The sequence below is a fragment of the Trachypithecus francoisi genome, unplaced genomic scaffold (genome assembly GCF_009764315.1).
Source record: "Trachypithecus francoisi isolate TF-2019V2 unplaced genomic scaffold, Tfra_2.0 Lachesis_group14, whole genome shotgun sequence".
In the NCBI taxonomy this organism is placed as follows: Eukaryota; Metazoa; Chordata; class Mammalia; order Primates; family Cercopithecidae; genus Trachypithecus; species Trachypithecus francoisi.
The window spans coordinates 55,867,057-55,881,926 of NW_022681459.1; the positions used below are offsets into that span (position 1 = coordinate 55,867,057).

The window sequence follows — 14,870 nt, forward strand, 5'->3', positions numbered from 1 at the left end:
GCAACAGAGTGAAACTCTGTCTCAAAAAAATAAATAAACAAATGAAAATTTAAAAAAAGAAACGGAGTTCCCCATCTTAACATTCTCAAACCATCCCAAATTTATCAGCCCTACATTTTGAAATAGTTACTTGTCTCATTATTTTTTTTACTTCCATGGCTACAAAGAAGTAATTCTGTAAACTTCAATAAAATCTGACCAAGCGTGGTGGCTCACACCTATAATCCCAGCACTTTGGGAGGCCGAAGCGGGCAGATCACGAGGTCAGGAGATCGAGACCATCCTGGCTAAGACGGTGAAACCCTGTCTCTATTAAAAATACAAAAAATTAGCCAAGCATGGTGGCGGGTGCCTGTAGTCCCAGCTACTCAGGAGGCTGAGGCAGGAGAATGGTGTGAACCCGGGAGGCGGAGCTGGCAGTGAGCTGAGATTGTGCCACTGCACTCTAGCCTGGGCGATAAAGTGAGACTCAGTCTCAAAAAAAAATAATAATAATAATTAATAAAGTAAATAAATAAATAAATAAAATCCATAGACTGGAATAGGAAAACAATTACATTTCTATCCTTAATGTTTTCCTCATATTCAGACAACATTACCCAAATAACTTTCTCATTAAAACACTAATACAATTTTCAAACAGAAAACTGTCACCTTGTAATAAGCACAAGAGTACAGATTTAAGTGGAGAGGAAGGCTTCATTAAATACCTCCTATGCTGGGCCACCTTCTAGCAGCTGAGGGTGTAGCCGGGGAGAAAACAGAGAAACATCTCTGTCGTCATGGAGCTGCCATTCTAGGGAGGGGAGACAGGTGGGAAACAGACAAATCAAGAAAGCATGTACCGGCTGGGCGCAGTGGCTCGTGCCTATAATCCCAGCACTTTGGGAGGCCGAGGCCAGTGGATCACCTGAGGTCAGGAGTTCAAGACCAGCTTAGCCAACATAGTGAAACCCCACCTCTACTAAGAATACAAAAATTAGCCAGGCATGGTGGTGGGCGCCTGTAATCCCAGCTACTCAGGAGGCTGAGGCAGGAGAATGGCTTGTACCCAGGAGGTAGAGGTTGCAGTGAGCCGAGATCGCACCACCGCACTCCAGCATGGGTGACAGAGTAAGACTCTGTCTGAAAAAAAAAAAAAAAGAAGAAGAAAGCATGTACCACATGGTGACAGGTAGAGGGAAGGGCTGAAAGTATAAATAAGGTGTTCAGGGAGGGTCTCTGCACAGGGGGCAGGGGGAATGGGGTGCAGTCATGACAGCCTTCCCACCTATAAACAGGGCACCAAGCTGTGATGGTCCCATGAGGCCCGCTGCCTCCCAGTACTCCCAGCACCCTTCCACTCACTTGGACCCTGGGCAGCCATGATCACGGCTTCCCCCCCAACACCATCCTAATGCAGGGAAAAGGAGGCAGCTGCCACACTCAGCCACTCACACGCTGCGTGTCAGACGTATCACTCCCCTACACAATCACCCACGGCATGAGGCCAGCACTCCAGCCCTACGCCAGCTGCCTAACGTCCCGGGCAACTAGGCACGGCTGCTCATCCTGGTTGTTACAGAGCCATCCTTGATTGACACAGCTGGATGCTGACCAGCTTCTCATATTTGAGCATGAACAGACCACACTCAGTTATCTCCATGCACCACACTTCCCTGAGCAAGTGTGAGTTGCTACTAGACTGTGGACTTCCTCGTGTGGAAGCCAGATCATGGCCCCCAAAGATGTCCACTCCCCAATCCTGGGGCTGGTGGATGTGTTACCCTATGTGCAAAAGGAGCTCTACAGATTTAACAGAGGGTACTGCTGTGGGTTGACTTGTGTCCCTCAAAAGATGTGTTGAAGCCCTACCCCTCCCCATACTTCAGATTATGAGCTTATTTGGAAACAGGGTCACTGCAGATGTGAGCAGTTGAGATGAGGTCATGGAGTGGGTTGGGCCCTAAGCCAATATGACTGGTGCCCTTATCAAAAGGAAATTTGGATCTAGACTCAGACACACAGGGAGCAGGCCACATGAAGACGAAGGCAGAGCTTGGAGGGATGTGGCCACAAGCCAAGGAGAGCCAACAACTGACAGCCACAACCGGAAGCCAGGAAAGGCAAGGAAGAAGGCTACCAGAGCCTTTGGAGGGAGTGTGGCTGTGCCGATGCCTTGATTGGGAACTGCTGTCCTCCTGAAGAGGGAATAAATGCCTGTTGTTGAAGCTACCCAGTTCATGGTACTTTGTTATAGCAGCCCTGGGACACAGGTGAGGGTACAGGCTCTGGGAGGGGAGAGCACCCTGGGTGATCCAGGTGGGCCCAGTCTGATCACCTGAGCTCTTAAAAGCAGAGAACTTTCTCTGGCTGGAGTCAGAAAGATGCAGCAAAAGAAATGGCAGGAGTGAGGTGGTGAAGGCGAGGTCAGAGATCAGACGCAAGAGGACTCTACCTGTGCGGCTGCAAGCCAGGGAATGCACACAAGTCCCGGCAGCCGAGAATGGCCAGGAGATGGGACTGTGTATTTTCAAAACTTGTAAAACTGTATGCCTGAAAAAAAGAATTTTAGGCCGGATGCTGTGGCTCACACCTGTAATCCCAGCACTTTGGGAGGCCAAGGTGGGTGGATCACCTGAGGTCAGGAGTTCGAGACCAACCTGGCCAACATGGCGAAACCCCATCTCTACTAAAAATACAAAAATTAGCTCAGCATTGTGGCGCATACCTATAGTCCCAGCTACTCGAGAGGCTGAGGCAGGAGAATCGCTTGAACCCAGGAGGTGGAGGTTGCAGTGAGCCAAGATTGTGCCATTGCACTCTAGCCTGGGCAAGAGCGAGACTCCGTCTCAAAAAAAAAAAAAAAAAAAAAAGAATTTTACTGTATGTAAATTATATCTTAATAAACCAACTTTATTTATTTATTTATTTTGAGGTAGAATCACACTCTTGTCACCCAGGCTGGAGTGGCACGATCTCGGCTCACTGAAACCTCCCTAGTTCAAGAGGTTCTCTGTCTCAGCCTCCTGACTAGCTGGGATTACAGGCGCCCACCACTACGCCCAGCTAATTTCTTTGTAGTTTTAGTACAGACAGGGTTTCACCATGGTGGCCAGGCTGGTCTTAAACTCTTGACCTCATGTAATCCGCCCGCCTCAGCCTCCCAAAGTGTTGGGATTACAAGCGTGAACCACTGCACTCGGCCAACCCGACTTTAAAAAACACCAATACAAACCTTCAAACCCACCTCCACGGCCTGATTTCTTGGGAATTAATAGAGTGGGGAGTCAGCCATGGAAGGCTGGCAGGACACATCGTCATCACTCGCACAGGGGAAGGCAGCGTGGACAACTTCTCCAAGGACATCAGGGAGCCAGCCCTGCTCCCATCTGATGTAGCGGGGCCCAGGAGCCCCGGGCAGGATGCGGCTGTCTCCCTCCCCACCGCCCTGGCTGGGCAAAGCAGGACCTGGCTGCCCTGGAAGGCACAGACCACTCATGTCACATCACCCTGGGAAAGGGGCTTCGAGAAAGGCCTGCATTTGTCTAGGGAATCATCTACCTCTCATTGCTATCAGACCAAATGGAGTCAAGCTCGCAACAGCCAGGAGCCTGCTCTTCCTGCTCCATGGCTGGTTTTCAGGGAGCCACTGTCCCGCTTATGTGACTGTGGTGGAATTGTGGCCGTGAGGGCTCATCTGCTTTTCAGGCTGGAACCAGCAGTGACAGAGCAAAGGCTGAGGCCACAACTAAGCAGGCAGTGTGTCTTCAATACAGGTCATTAGATGCATGATTAGAGTTAATAATCACCTAGGATTTAAATTCTGCTAACCTATGTGGGTCAAAAGGAGTTTAACTTGAGCACTTAATGCCTTTAAGATCATAATCAGGAGAACTAAAATGAGCTCTCAAGTTTCTTGGATAATTTGTATTCACTCTTTCCTCTCTCTGGACTTCGTTCTTTTTTTTTTTTTTTTTTTTTTTGAGACAGAGTCTGGCTCTGTCGCCCAGGCTGGAGTGCAGTAGCTGGATCTCAGTTCACTGCAAGCTCCGCCTCCCAGGTTTACGCCATTCTCCTGCCTCAGCCTCCCAAGTAGCTGGGACTACAGGCACCCACCACCTCGCCCGGCTAGTTTTTTGTATTTTTTAGTAGAGACGGGGTTTCACCGTGTTCGCCAGGATGGTCTCGATCTCCTGACCTCGTGATCCGCCCGTCTCGGCCTCCCAAAGTGCCGGGATTACAGGCGCCCGCCACCTCGCCCAGCTAGTTTTTTGTATTTTTAGTAGAGACGGGGTTTCACCGTGTTCGCCAGGATGGTCTCGATCTCCTGACCTCGTGATCCGCCCGTCTCGGCCTCCCAAAGTGCCGGGATTACAGGCGCCCGCCACCTCGCCCAGCTAGTTTTTTGTATTTTTAGTAGAGACGGGGTTTCACCGTGTTAGCCAGGATGGTCTCGATCTCCTGACCTCGTGATCCGCCCGTCTCGGCCTCCCAAAGTGCCGGGATTACAGGCGCCCGCCACCTCGCCCGGCTAGTTTTTTGTATTTTTAGTAGAGACGGGGTTTCACCGTGTTAGCCAGGATGATCTCGATCTCCTGACCTCGTGATCCGCCCGCCTCGGCCTCCCAAAGTGCTGGGATTACAGGCTTGAGCCACCGCGCCCGGCTCTGGACTTGGTTCTTCAGTGAAAGGAAATTCCGAAGTTTAAAGACAACCACATCTGGAGCCGCAGGTTCCGTTCACTGGTAGATGCAGCACACACGCCCCGGTGACCCCCGTGACCCTCTGTCCCCGCTCTTTCCACACTGTGGGCTGCTCTCAGTTTCCCTCCGTGCCTCTCCTTCAAGCTGGGAGTCTGCCAGTTATGTGAGGCCGTGGTTGGTAGTGGCAGGGAATCGTGCCCACTGTTTTACATGGCAGGACAGCGCATGGCATGCAGTAGGTGCTCAGTAAATATTTGCTGAATAAATGAACTCAGGAATGAATGACTGACAAATGCCCCTAGTAGCTGCTCAAGTGAAGGCAGAACTCGTCAAATCAGAGTGACTCAAAGGCTATAGGGTGTCTGAAGGACAAAACTCCTGCCTCTAGTTTGGGGAAGCAGCAAGGAAGGCTTCAGGAAGGAGGTGGCATTTAAGACTTGAGGAATCTCAAGTGGTGGGTGCCCAGCAGGAGCCGCAGGCTCCCACAGCCAGTCCTGAAGCACCTACCTTGCCGGTTCAACCGTGAGCTACTCAGAAGGCTGAGGCAGGAGAATCGCTTAAACCCGGGAGGCAGAGGCTGCAGTGAGCCGACATTGCGCCACTGCACTCCAGCCTGGCAACAAGACTCCGACTCAAAAATAATAAATAAATGAATAAAAGTAGAACTCAGAAAAGGAATTAATTTCTTCCGAGAGACAAAAAGATGAGATTCTAGCCTAAGGTGTAACACATCCATCCACCAGGTATCATTTTTATACACATGACATTAAATCACCGCAGGCTGAGGCTCTGGGTTCAACCATGAGTGATGAGCCAAGGATTCTGGCCTGGCGGGGTCTCGGGGAGAGCCACTGTCACCAAGCCACCACCTGAATAAACACTGCCTGAGTGCATTGGAGGAAAAGCACCAGGTGTTACAAGAACTTGCCTCAGCATACAACCCCGGCAGGTGGTTCAGGGAGCCTTCCTAAGAGTGAGTTTAAGCTGAGGTCTCAAAGGTAGAGGTCATGGGGGTGCGGCAGGGTATGAGGGTAAGGGAGTGTGTCTCCGGCACGCCTAGTTCACGAGAAGAACTGGAAGGGGCTTGTGTAGAAAGCGTGTTGGTTGGTCCTTGGAATGTCAGGGCCGTGCCCTTCTATCAACCTCCCAGCCCATAAACATGGGATGGACGGGACAACATTAAGAAGGAAGAGGCAGGCCAGGCGCGGTGGCTCAAGCCTGTAATCCCAGCACTTTGGGAGGCCGAGACGGGCGGATCACGAGGTCAGGAGATCGAGACCATCCTGGCTAACACGGTGAAACCCCGTCTCTACTAAAAAAAAAATACAAAAAATTAGCCGGGCGAGATGGCGGGCGCCTGTAGTCCCAGCTACTCGGGAGGCTGAGGCGAGAGAATGGCGTAAACCGGGAGGCGGAGCTTGCAGTGAGCTGAGATCCGGCCACTGCACTCCAGCCTGGGCGACAGAGCGAGACTCCGTCTCAAAAAAAAAAAAAAAAAAAAAAAAAAGAAGGAAGAGGCAATGATAAGCAAGGTAGCACCTACCAAGCCCACACTACCTGCCAGGTGCAGCAATCCAGAGAAACACTAGTATGCACCCCTCTTGCAGCTGAGGGAAACTGAGCCACAGGCCAGCTGAAAAACCCATGCACGTCTGAGAGCTGCTAAGTGGTGGGTCAGGACCCTGCACCTTGTCCTGCCTTTGATGTCCCCTGCCCCAGCCCTAGCAGGAGGCTGGCAACTGAGACCGAAAAGGGTCACCAGGGTCAGGGGAGGGGAAAACGCAGGACAGCTCAGAATCAGACACACTGAGCACGAGGGCCTCCGGGAGGGCCCAGGTGACATCTGGAAGGCGGGTGGGTGACAGGTTTGAAGCTCACAAGGGTGATGGTGACGTGCAGGGGGCCTTGTGGAGCCAGAGGGGCTGGGGTCATCCAGAAAAGCAAAGGGATTGAATGCTAGCGCGGAAAAGGGAACGCTGCTGAGGGCTCCGAGGAAAGCACACGTGCACAGTGGGAAAGTCCACGTCTGCTCGCCTGGGCCTGCGGTGATTTAACGTCGTGTGTATAAAAATGATACTTGGTGGATGGATGTGTTACACCTTAGGCTAGAATCTCATCTTTTTGTCTCTGGAAGAAATTAATTCCTTTTCTGAGTTCTACTTTTATTTATTTATTTATTATTTTTGAGTCCGAGTCTCGCTGTTGCCAGGCTGGAGTGCAGTGGCGCAATGTCGGCTCACTGCAGCCTCTGCCTCCCGGGCTTAAGCGATTCTCCTGCCTCAGCCTTCTGAGTAGCTGCGATTACAGCCACACCACACCCAGCTAAATTTTGTATTTTTAGCAGAGACAGGGTTTCACCATGTTGGCCAGGATGGTCTCAATCTCTTGACCTTGCGATCCACTCACCTGAGTTCTAATTTTTAATTGTTCCTTCTTGTCTTTCAGAGGCTTCCTCCTTGAAGAGTCTACAGCAGACCTGATACCATAATTGGGCATACATCCTTCTGAAATCCCTTCTAGAATATGATTTAACCTACTAAGAAAGCCCACATTTGAATTCATTCATTCCAAAAAAAGTCTTGGTCCACTTCCTAGGTTTTGAGCTCTTTTTATGAGTCCATGGAAGCTGCCATAGTTTTCTCTGCATCCATGGCCATGTTTTCCATCTGGGTTCTTGTTTCTTTTAAGTCTTATACCTCTATTAGTATTAAAAATCATCAGCTGTGCTTAAGTGTGGTTAAATATTCACTTTCACTTAGACTTCTGACCTAGACACTAACAGCTAACCTTACTAGATTCATCTAAGTAAAGAGAATGCAGCAGGGCAAAAAAGCCAGTAATTTCTGGTTTCCAGAGTGAAAGAAAAATACTGGGCTGGACATGATGAATCACACCTGTAATCCCAGGACTTTGGGAGGCCGAGGCAGGCAGATCACTTGAGCCCAGGAGTTTGAGACGAGCTGAACATGGCTAAACCCCATCTCTACAAAAAACACAAAATCTAGTTGGGTGTGGTAATGCACACCTGTAGTCCCTGCTACTCAGCAGGCTGAGGTGGGAGGATTGCTTGAGCCTGAGAGGTGGAGGCTGCAGTGAGCTGAGATCGCGCCACTGCACTCCAGCCTGGCAACAGAGTGAGACTGTCTATACATAAATAAATAAAAATACGATATTGGGCCGGGTGCGGTGGCTCACGCCTGTAATCCCAGCAGTTTGGGAGGTGCAGCGGTCGGATCATGAGGTCAGGAGTTTGAGACCAGCCTGGCCAATATGGTGAAACCCTATCTCTACTAAAAATACAAAAAATTAGCCGGGTGTGGTGTACTACTTTGAACCCAGGAGGCACAGATTGCAGTGACAGAGCAAGACTTCATCTCAAAAACAAACAAACACCGACACAGATTTCTTATATTGGCACTCTGCTAAATACTCTTCACATTTCTCTGTTCCCACGTGAAGCCTGGGACTTTGAAGGCATTGCTACTGCTCTGAATTGAAAGCTTCCACTTACAACTTTCTCCTGGAAGGATCCCCGCCGACTGCCATCCTTAGCTGGGAATGGGAATCTGCTCCTCTGGGTTCAGTGCACCAGCCCTGGATCCACACTTCCCAGCTCTTCACTGGCGGTTCCAAACGGTGGTTTTCAGGCTGCTACAGTGGTGGTTGGCATCTTCCATCCACAGCTTGTGATCAGAATCTCTGTCCCTACAGTACTTCTGGGTGTACACACTTTCTTCCCTTGTTCCCTGGGTCTGGGATCCTCTATCTTGGCTTTGGAGGAATTCACTAGGCACCCACAACCCACCCTCGGTGTCATTAGTTATCACTTGTCACGCCAGTTCTTTGAACCCTGTTAGTGCCAGCTTTTTCTCTCAAAGATCCTTGGCTTCAGACACATTTAAATACCCTCTCCCCTTCATGCCTCTCATTTTCCAAAGCCTTCGTCCCAGCATAGCACTCTCCCTTGAGTCCCGCCTTCAAGATCTTCACATAATTGAACTTAAAAAAAAAAAAAAATTCTCTCTTTCAGAACACCTCGCTGAATAGACTAGATTAGGCTTATTTTATTTTATTTTTTTTTTGAGATGGAGTCTCGCTCTGTTGCCCAGGCTGGAGTGCAGTGGCTGGATCTCAGCTTACTGCAAACTCCACCTCCCGGGTTCACGCCATTCTCCTGCCTCAGCCTCCCGAGTAGCTGGGACTACAGGCGTCTGCCACCTCGTCTAGCTAGTTTTTTTTGTATTTTTTTGTATTTTTTATTTTTTATTTTATTTTGTTTTTTTTTTTGAGATGGAGTCTCGCTATGTCGCCCAGGCTGGAGTGCAGTGGCGCGATCTCGGCTCACTACAAGCTCTGCCTCCCAGGTTCACGCCATTCTCCTGCCTCAGCCTCCCGAGTAGCTGGGCCTACAGGCGCCCGCCACCACGCCCGGCTAATTTTTTTTTCAGTAGAGACGGGGTTTCACTGTGTTAGCCAGGATGGTCTTGATCTCCTGACCTCCTGATGCGCCCGCCTCGGCCTCCCAAAGTGCTGGGATTACAGGCGTGAGCCACCGCGCCCAGCCTTTTTTTGTATTTTTTAGTAGAGACGGGGATTCACTGTGTTAGCCAGGATGGTCTGGATCTCCTGACCTTGTGATCCGCCCGTCTCGGCCTCCCAAAGTGCTGGGATTACAGGCTTGAGCCACTGCGCCCAGCTGATTAGGCTTATTTTTATGATTTGAAAATTACAATAGAGTGCCTTCCTTTCTGGAAAAGGCTCTCAACAAAGTGAGTTTTTCTAAGGAAAGAAGAGAATGAAAATCGCGTTCTAAACTTTTGTGCACTTCTGATTGCTTGCTTGTGAATCACAGGGGAGCCGCACAGAGATGGGAAGCCCACGCTCCCTTGCCTGTATCTGGTGGCAGGTTCTGTAACATGTGTCAAAGTGGGGGGAAGAAAAAGACAATTGTACTGCTCAAGCAAAATACTCTGCTTCGCAAATTGTAAAGTCCAAGGACACTGTCAACAGGTCAAATACCGCCCTGTTTGTTTCTGTTACAAATAACTTTCACATACTCAGAGATGATTCCAATTTAAAGCAAATTTCTAACTTCTCTGAACATTTTTTTTCTTTAAACATCATTTGTGTTAATTTCATCCCCAATGCACAGATAGGAAAACAGAAGCCGGGTGTGGTGGCTCATGCCTGTAATCCCAGCACTTTAGGTGGCTGAGGCGGGCGGATCACTTCAGGTCAGGAGTTTGAGACCAGCCCAGCCAACATGGTGAAAGCCCATCTCTACTAAAAATACAAAAATTAGCAGTGTGTGGTGGCACATGCCTGTAATCCCAGCTACTCAGGAGGCTGAGGTAGGAGAATCACTGGAACCTAGGAGGCCGAGGTTGCAGTAAGCTGAGACTACGCCAGTGCACTCCAGCCTGGGCAGCAGAGTGAGACTCCAGCTCCAATCCCGCCCCCCCGCAAAAAAAGAGACACTACCCCAGTTATCAAGCTGTCTCATAAAATGAGCTAAAATAAGACTGCAATGTAGAATTTATCACATTTACTCATAATTCTAGGCAGAAGGCAATATGTTCCTCATGTCAGCAGCCCACTCGATGTTATTTTATTCCATGTGGAAAGCTGCCTGAAAATGCTTCAAAAAATTCATCCCATTTAAACATCCCTATAACCATTTCTCCCACAGATAATAGAAGAAAGCTTGTTTCAGATGAGGAATCGCACGTCACTTGATTGGACAATCTGTATTTTACAAGCCATATTGCTGAATTATAAACATGCATTTAAATACTCACGTAAAGCTGACGATGAACTTCTTAGAAAGGGACATATCCACGTGTCAACCTCTAAATAACTGGGCCTCTTTTACTGAAACTTGGCAATTTGTCACCTTGGTGTGGTTATCACATAACCACAGACGTATTCAGTTACAAACAGATGCAAAAAAACTTGAGGCCTCACTCACTCTTTTTTTGTCTGAGATGTGTAGTGGTGTGATCTCAGCTCACTGCAACCTCCGCCTCCTGGGTTCAAGCAATGTTCCTGCCTCAGCCTCCTGAGTAACTGGGATTACAGGCACCTGACACCACGCCTGGCTAATTTTTGTATTTTTAGTAGAGACAGTGTTTCACCATGATGGCCAGGCTGGTCTCAAACTCCTGATCTTGTGATCCGCCCACCTTGGCCTCCCAAAGTGCTGGGATTACACGTATGAGCCTCCACGCCTGGCCTCGCTCACTCTTAAAAATGAAAAATGAAAAGGGTGGGGGAGCTTCAACATTCTGCTTTACTATAGCCTCATCTCAAACCATTCCATGAAGCTCATAATCTTGGAAGCCATTAGTCCTGTATTTGCCTTCCTAACTCTTACTATTCAAAATGATGCTCTTTCGAAGGCTGGCTTGTGGTCTATAAGTTAAAAGTATAAAGCAAGTAAATCTGAATAGAAATCTTCACTCCTCTTTATCTGCAAATCTCTTAAAATGGAGCAAAATAAAACAGTTCAACGAGTCCTGCCTCCTAGAACACAAACGATATTTCATCTGAGTTTTCTCTAATTTCTCCTGGGAATATTTTAGCTTCACAATCACAGCGAGAGAAGGACCCTCGCCTTGTTAAATATCAGTGCTGCCCAACTCACTTCCCTTTCGCCATATCCCTTCCCTATGAAGTCAGTTGTTTGGAATTTAAATCCATGATCTTACAGAAAGAAAGAGGATTTTATCTAAATAGATCCTCAGGCCATCTTATAAAAATTATATTTAATCCATAATATACACCAAACCTAGTGGTGATTATGAAGAGGACCATTTCAGTGGCAGCCCTCACCTTCCTAACACCGTTGTAATGGGAAGTACATATTGGGCATCTGGAGGGAACACCCCGTCAGTACAGAAGGAAAAAGAGCTCTCTCAGTCTAGGTGTGGGGGAAGCTGCAGGGGCCTGGGGCAATTTTGCTGCGGTGGGATGGAGCGGGCCACCATCTGTCGGTGCTGCTGTCTGCACTCCTGTTTAGGTGCGCCCCCATCCAGCCAGCTCCCACACACATCTCAGTACTGTGGTGACCGCAGAGGCCCATCAATACATTCTTCTAGAATTAAATCCTGTTAATCATGTACTTATTCCATGAACATTTACAAGTACCTACTCAGTTTATAGGTTTAGCAGGGCAGAAATAAATAAGACAGCCTCTCTGCCCTCAAGGAATTAGACTCAGTGTGGACAGTCAGACTAACCAGGAACCAGGGTGCAGGCAGCACCGGGCCATGGTTTGACGGAACTGTGTCCGGGCACGGGGAGAGTCACTGGGCCTGCATTTCAGCAGATCCCTCTTCAAGATGAAGAGGCCTGGTTCAGGTATGCCATGGAGTTGGAGTAAAAGCAAATGCAAGGTGTAGCCCCACCAAAATCTGAGGTCACAATCACCTTCAAAACACACAGGAGGCCGGGTGCGGTGGCTCACGCCTGTAATCCCGACACTCTGGGAGGCTGAAGTGGGTGGATCACCTGAGGTCAGGAGTTCAAAACCAGCCTGGCCAACACACTGAAACCCCATCTCTACTAAAAATACAAAATTAGCTGGGCATGGTGGCAGGTGCCTATAGTGCCAGCTACTTGGGAGGCTGAGGCAGTAGAATTGCCTGAACCTGGGAGGCAGAGGTTGCAGTGAGCCAAGATTGTGCCACTGCACTCCAGCCTGGGTGACAGAGCGAGACTCTGTCCGAAAAAAAAAAGAAAAAAACAAAACAAAACAAAACAAAAAAACACATAGGAACCACTTGTAACAACTTTATTGTACTGGTGGAGAACTCTCAGTTGTATATTCCAAAATGAAAAACAATTTTGGTGTATAAGGGGGGATGGTAGTATGTTGCTTTCTAAAAGCCTTTGAAAAATCCTAAAATGGCCAGAGTGAAAACAACACAGGTATCAGGCCTGGCTAAGTAAGAAATGCAGGAGCCAGCAGTGTGTCCTCCCTCTTAAGACACCTCCTGAGATGGGCAGGTTTTTAAGCCACCGCTTTGAGCTTCACAACCCTTCAGAGAGGCGGCATGGAGAGGAACTTCATTTTCTGATGAGAAAACAGCAGTTTAAAGAAGGGAACAAAGGCCTCTAGGCCTGGCAGGCAGCAGCTAAGGGGCCAGAATCCAAATCTCATGATTAATGACCTAATACCTTTTCCACTATATCAAGCTGCTTTGCTGATACAAAGCAAAATTTCCAAATTTTCAACCACTTTTACCATATGTGAGCCTCAAAACAAATGCAGCTTAGCTGCAAAGATAACCATGACAGGGGGAGACCTAGCAAGGAGTAAGTTATTTTATTTTCAAATGCATAAACTTTCAAGACACCATAATATCACTATTAAAAGACACTAATTAAATATCCTAAAAGCAAAGAGTGCACACACCTCTGGGTAACAAGCAAATCTGGTCCTGTCTGGAAAATGTGCCTGCATGGTGCTCCTTTCCATAGAAGCCCAGTGCATGCAAGCGGCAGAAATACTTGGAAAAAGAAACACATTCTTTTCAACATGGGCCACTGGAACAGCTAAGGCTTTTTCCTGTTTGATTCTTACCTTAAACTCATCTTATCACCAAGTTGGAAATGTAAATTTTGTGCCCAAGTTTCCCTAACCACATGGCCTTAAAGGTGATCTAGCTTATTCTATGCAATTCATAAGACATAGCACATTTCTACCCCATAATAAAAAACTATACCTTTTTAAAAAGTATCTAGAGCTGGGCACAGTGGCTCACACCTGTAATCCCAGCACTTTGGGAGGCCAGGGCAGGTGGATCACCTGAGGTCAGGAGTTCAAGACCAGCCTGGCCAACATGGCAAAACGCTGTTTTTACTAAAAATACAAACATTAGCCGGGCGTGGTGGCATGCACCTGTAATCCCAGCTACTTGGGAGGCTGAGGCAGGAGAAGCACTTGAACCGGGAAGGCGGAGGTTGCAGTGAGCTGAGATTGCACCACTGCACGCCAGCCTGGGCAACAAGAGCTAAACTCCATCTCAAAAAAAAAAAAAAAAAAGAAAAAGGAAAAGAAAAATGGACTCCACGCCAAGCTACCAAAAACAAACAAAAACAGCGACTCTCAAGTTCCAAAAAAGCAGAAATCAGACAGGCCACAACCTCTAACTGCAATGTAACAAAATTAGTACAAACATTAAAGAAAAACACTGGCTGCTTGGAAGTGAAGACACTCGTCCTATTTGCCATTAAAAATATATCCATGGGCCGGGCACGGTGGCTCAAGCCTGTAATCCCAGCACTCTGGGAGGCCGAGACGGGCGGATCACGAGGTCAGGAGATCGAGACCATCCTGGCTAACATGGTGAAACCCCGTCTCTACTAAAAATACAAAAACTAGCCGGGCGAGGTGGCGGGCGCCTGTAGTCCCAGCTACTCGGGAGGCTGAGGCAGGAGAATGGCGTAAACCCAGGAGGCGGAGCTTGCAGTGAGCTGAGATCCGGCCACTGCACTCCAGTCCAGGCAACAGAGGGAGACTCTGCCTCAAAAAAAATATATATATATATATATATATATATATATATAAAATATATAATATATTTATATATATATATATATCCATGCACACACAGAAACCAAGAGAGAAAACAAACAAAAAAAAACAAAAAAAAAATTGGCACATTTCAAATATATTTATACTGAGCAAATAAATATTTTAAAATTATTGTGTTTTTTTTTTTTAAAAAGACCACTTAGGCCAGGTGCAATGGTTCATGGCTGTAGTCCCAGCACTATGGGAGGCTGAGGCAGGAGGATGGCTTGAGCCCAGGAGTTTGAGACAGGCCTGAACAACATAGCAAGACCCCGTCTCTGCAAAAAATACAAAAATTAGTCAGGCATGGTGGCGTGTGCCTGTGGTCCTAGCTGCTTGGGAGGCTGAGGTGGGAGGATCACCAGAGCCCACGGAGGTCAAGGCTGCATCAGGCCATTATCACGCACCTGTGCTCTAGCCTAGGTGACACAGTGAGATTCTGTCTCAAAAATAAGTAAATAAATAAAATTTAAAAGACTGCCTAATGATGACTACATAATATTTATTTATTTCTTGAGACCACGTCTCACTCTGTCACCCAGGCCGGAGTGCAGTGGCGCCATCTCAGTCACTGCAACCTCCACTTCCCAGGCTCAAGGGATCCTCCC

General features: G+C 48.1%; 1 protein-coding gene across 2 annotated transcripts in view; it reads right to left on the reverse strand.

Annotated features, from left to right (window-relative positions):
- PPARA (peroxisome proliferator activated receptor alpha) overlaps positions 1-14,870 on the reverse strand; it is a 97,857-nt gene that overhangs the window by 78,965 nt on the left and 4,022 nt on the right. Inside the window, exon 1 of one of the 2 annotated variants that reach the window (XM_033233591.1) lies at positions 2,438-2,515. The exons of the other annotated variant lie outside the window; for it this stretch is intronic. The gene's annotated coding sequence lies outside the window, so the exon portion shown is untranslated. Of the gene's footprint in view, positions 1-2,437; positions 2,516-14,870 lie in introns of those variants that run through there. 2 annotated transcript variants of the gene reach the window in all.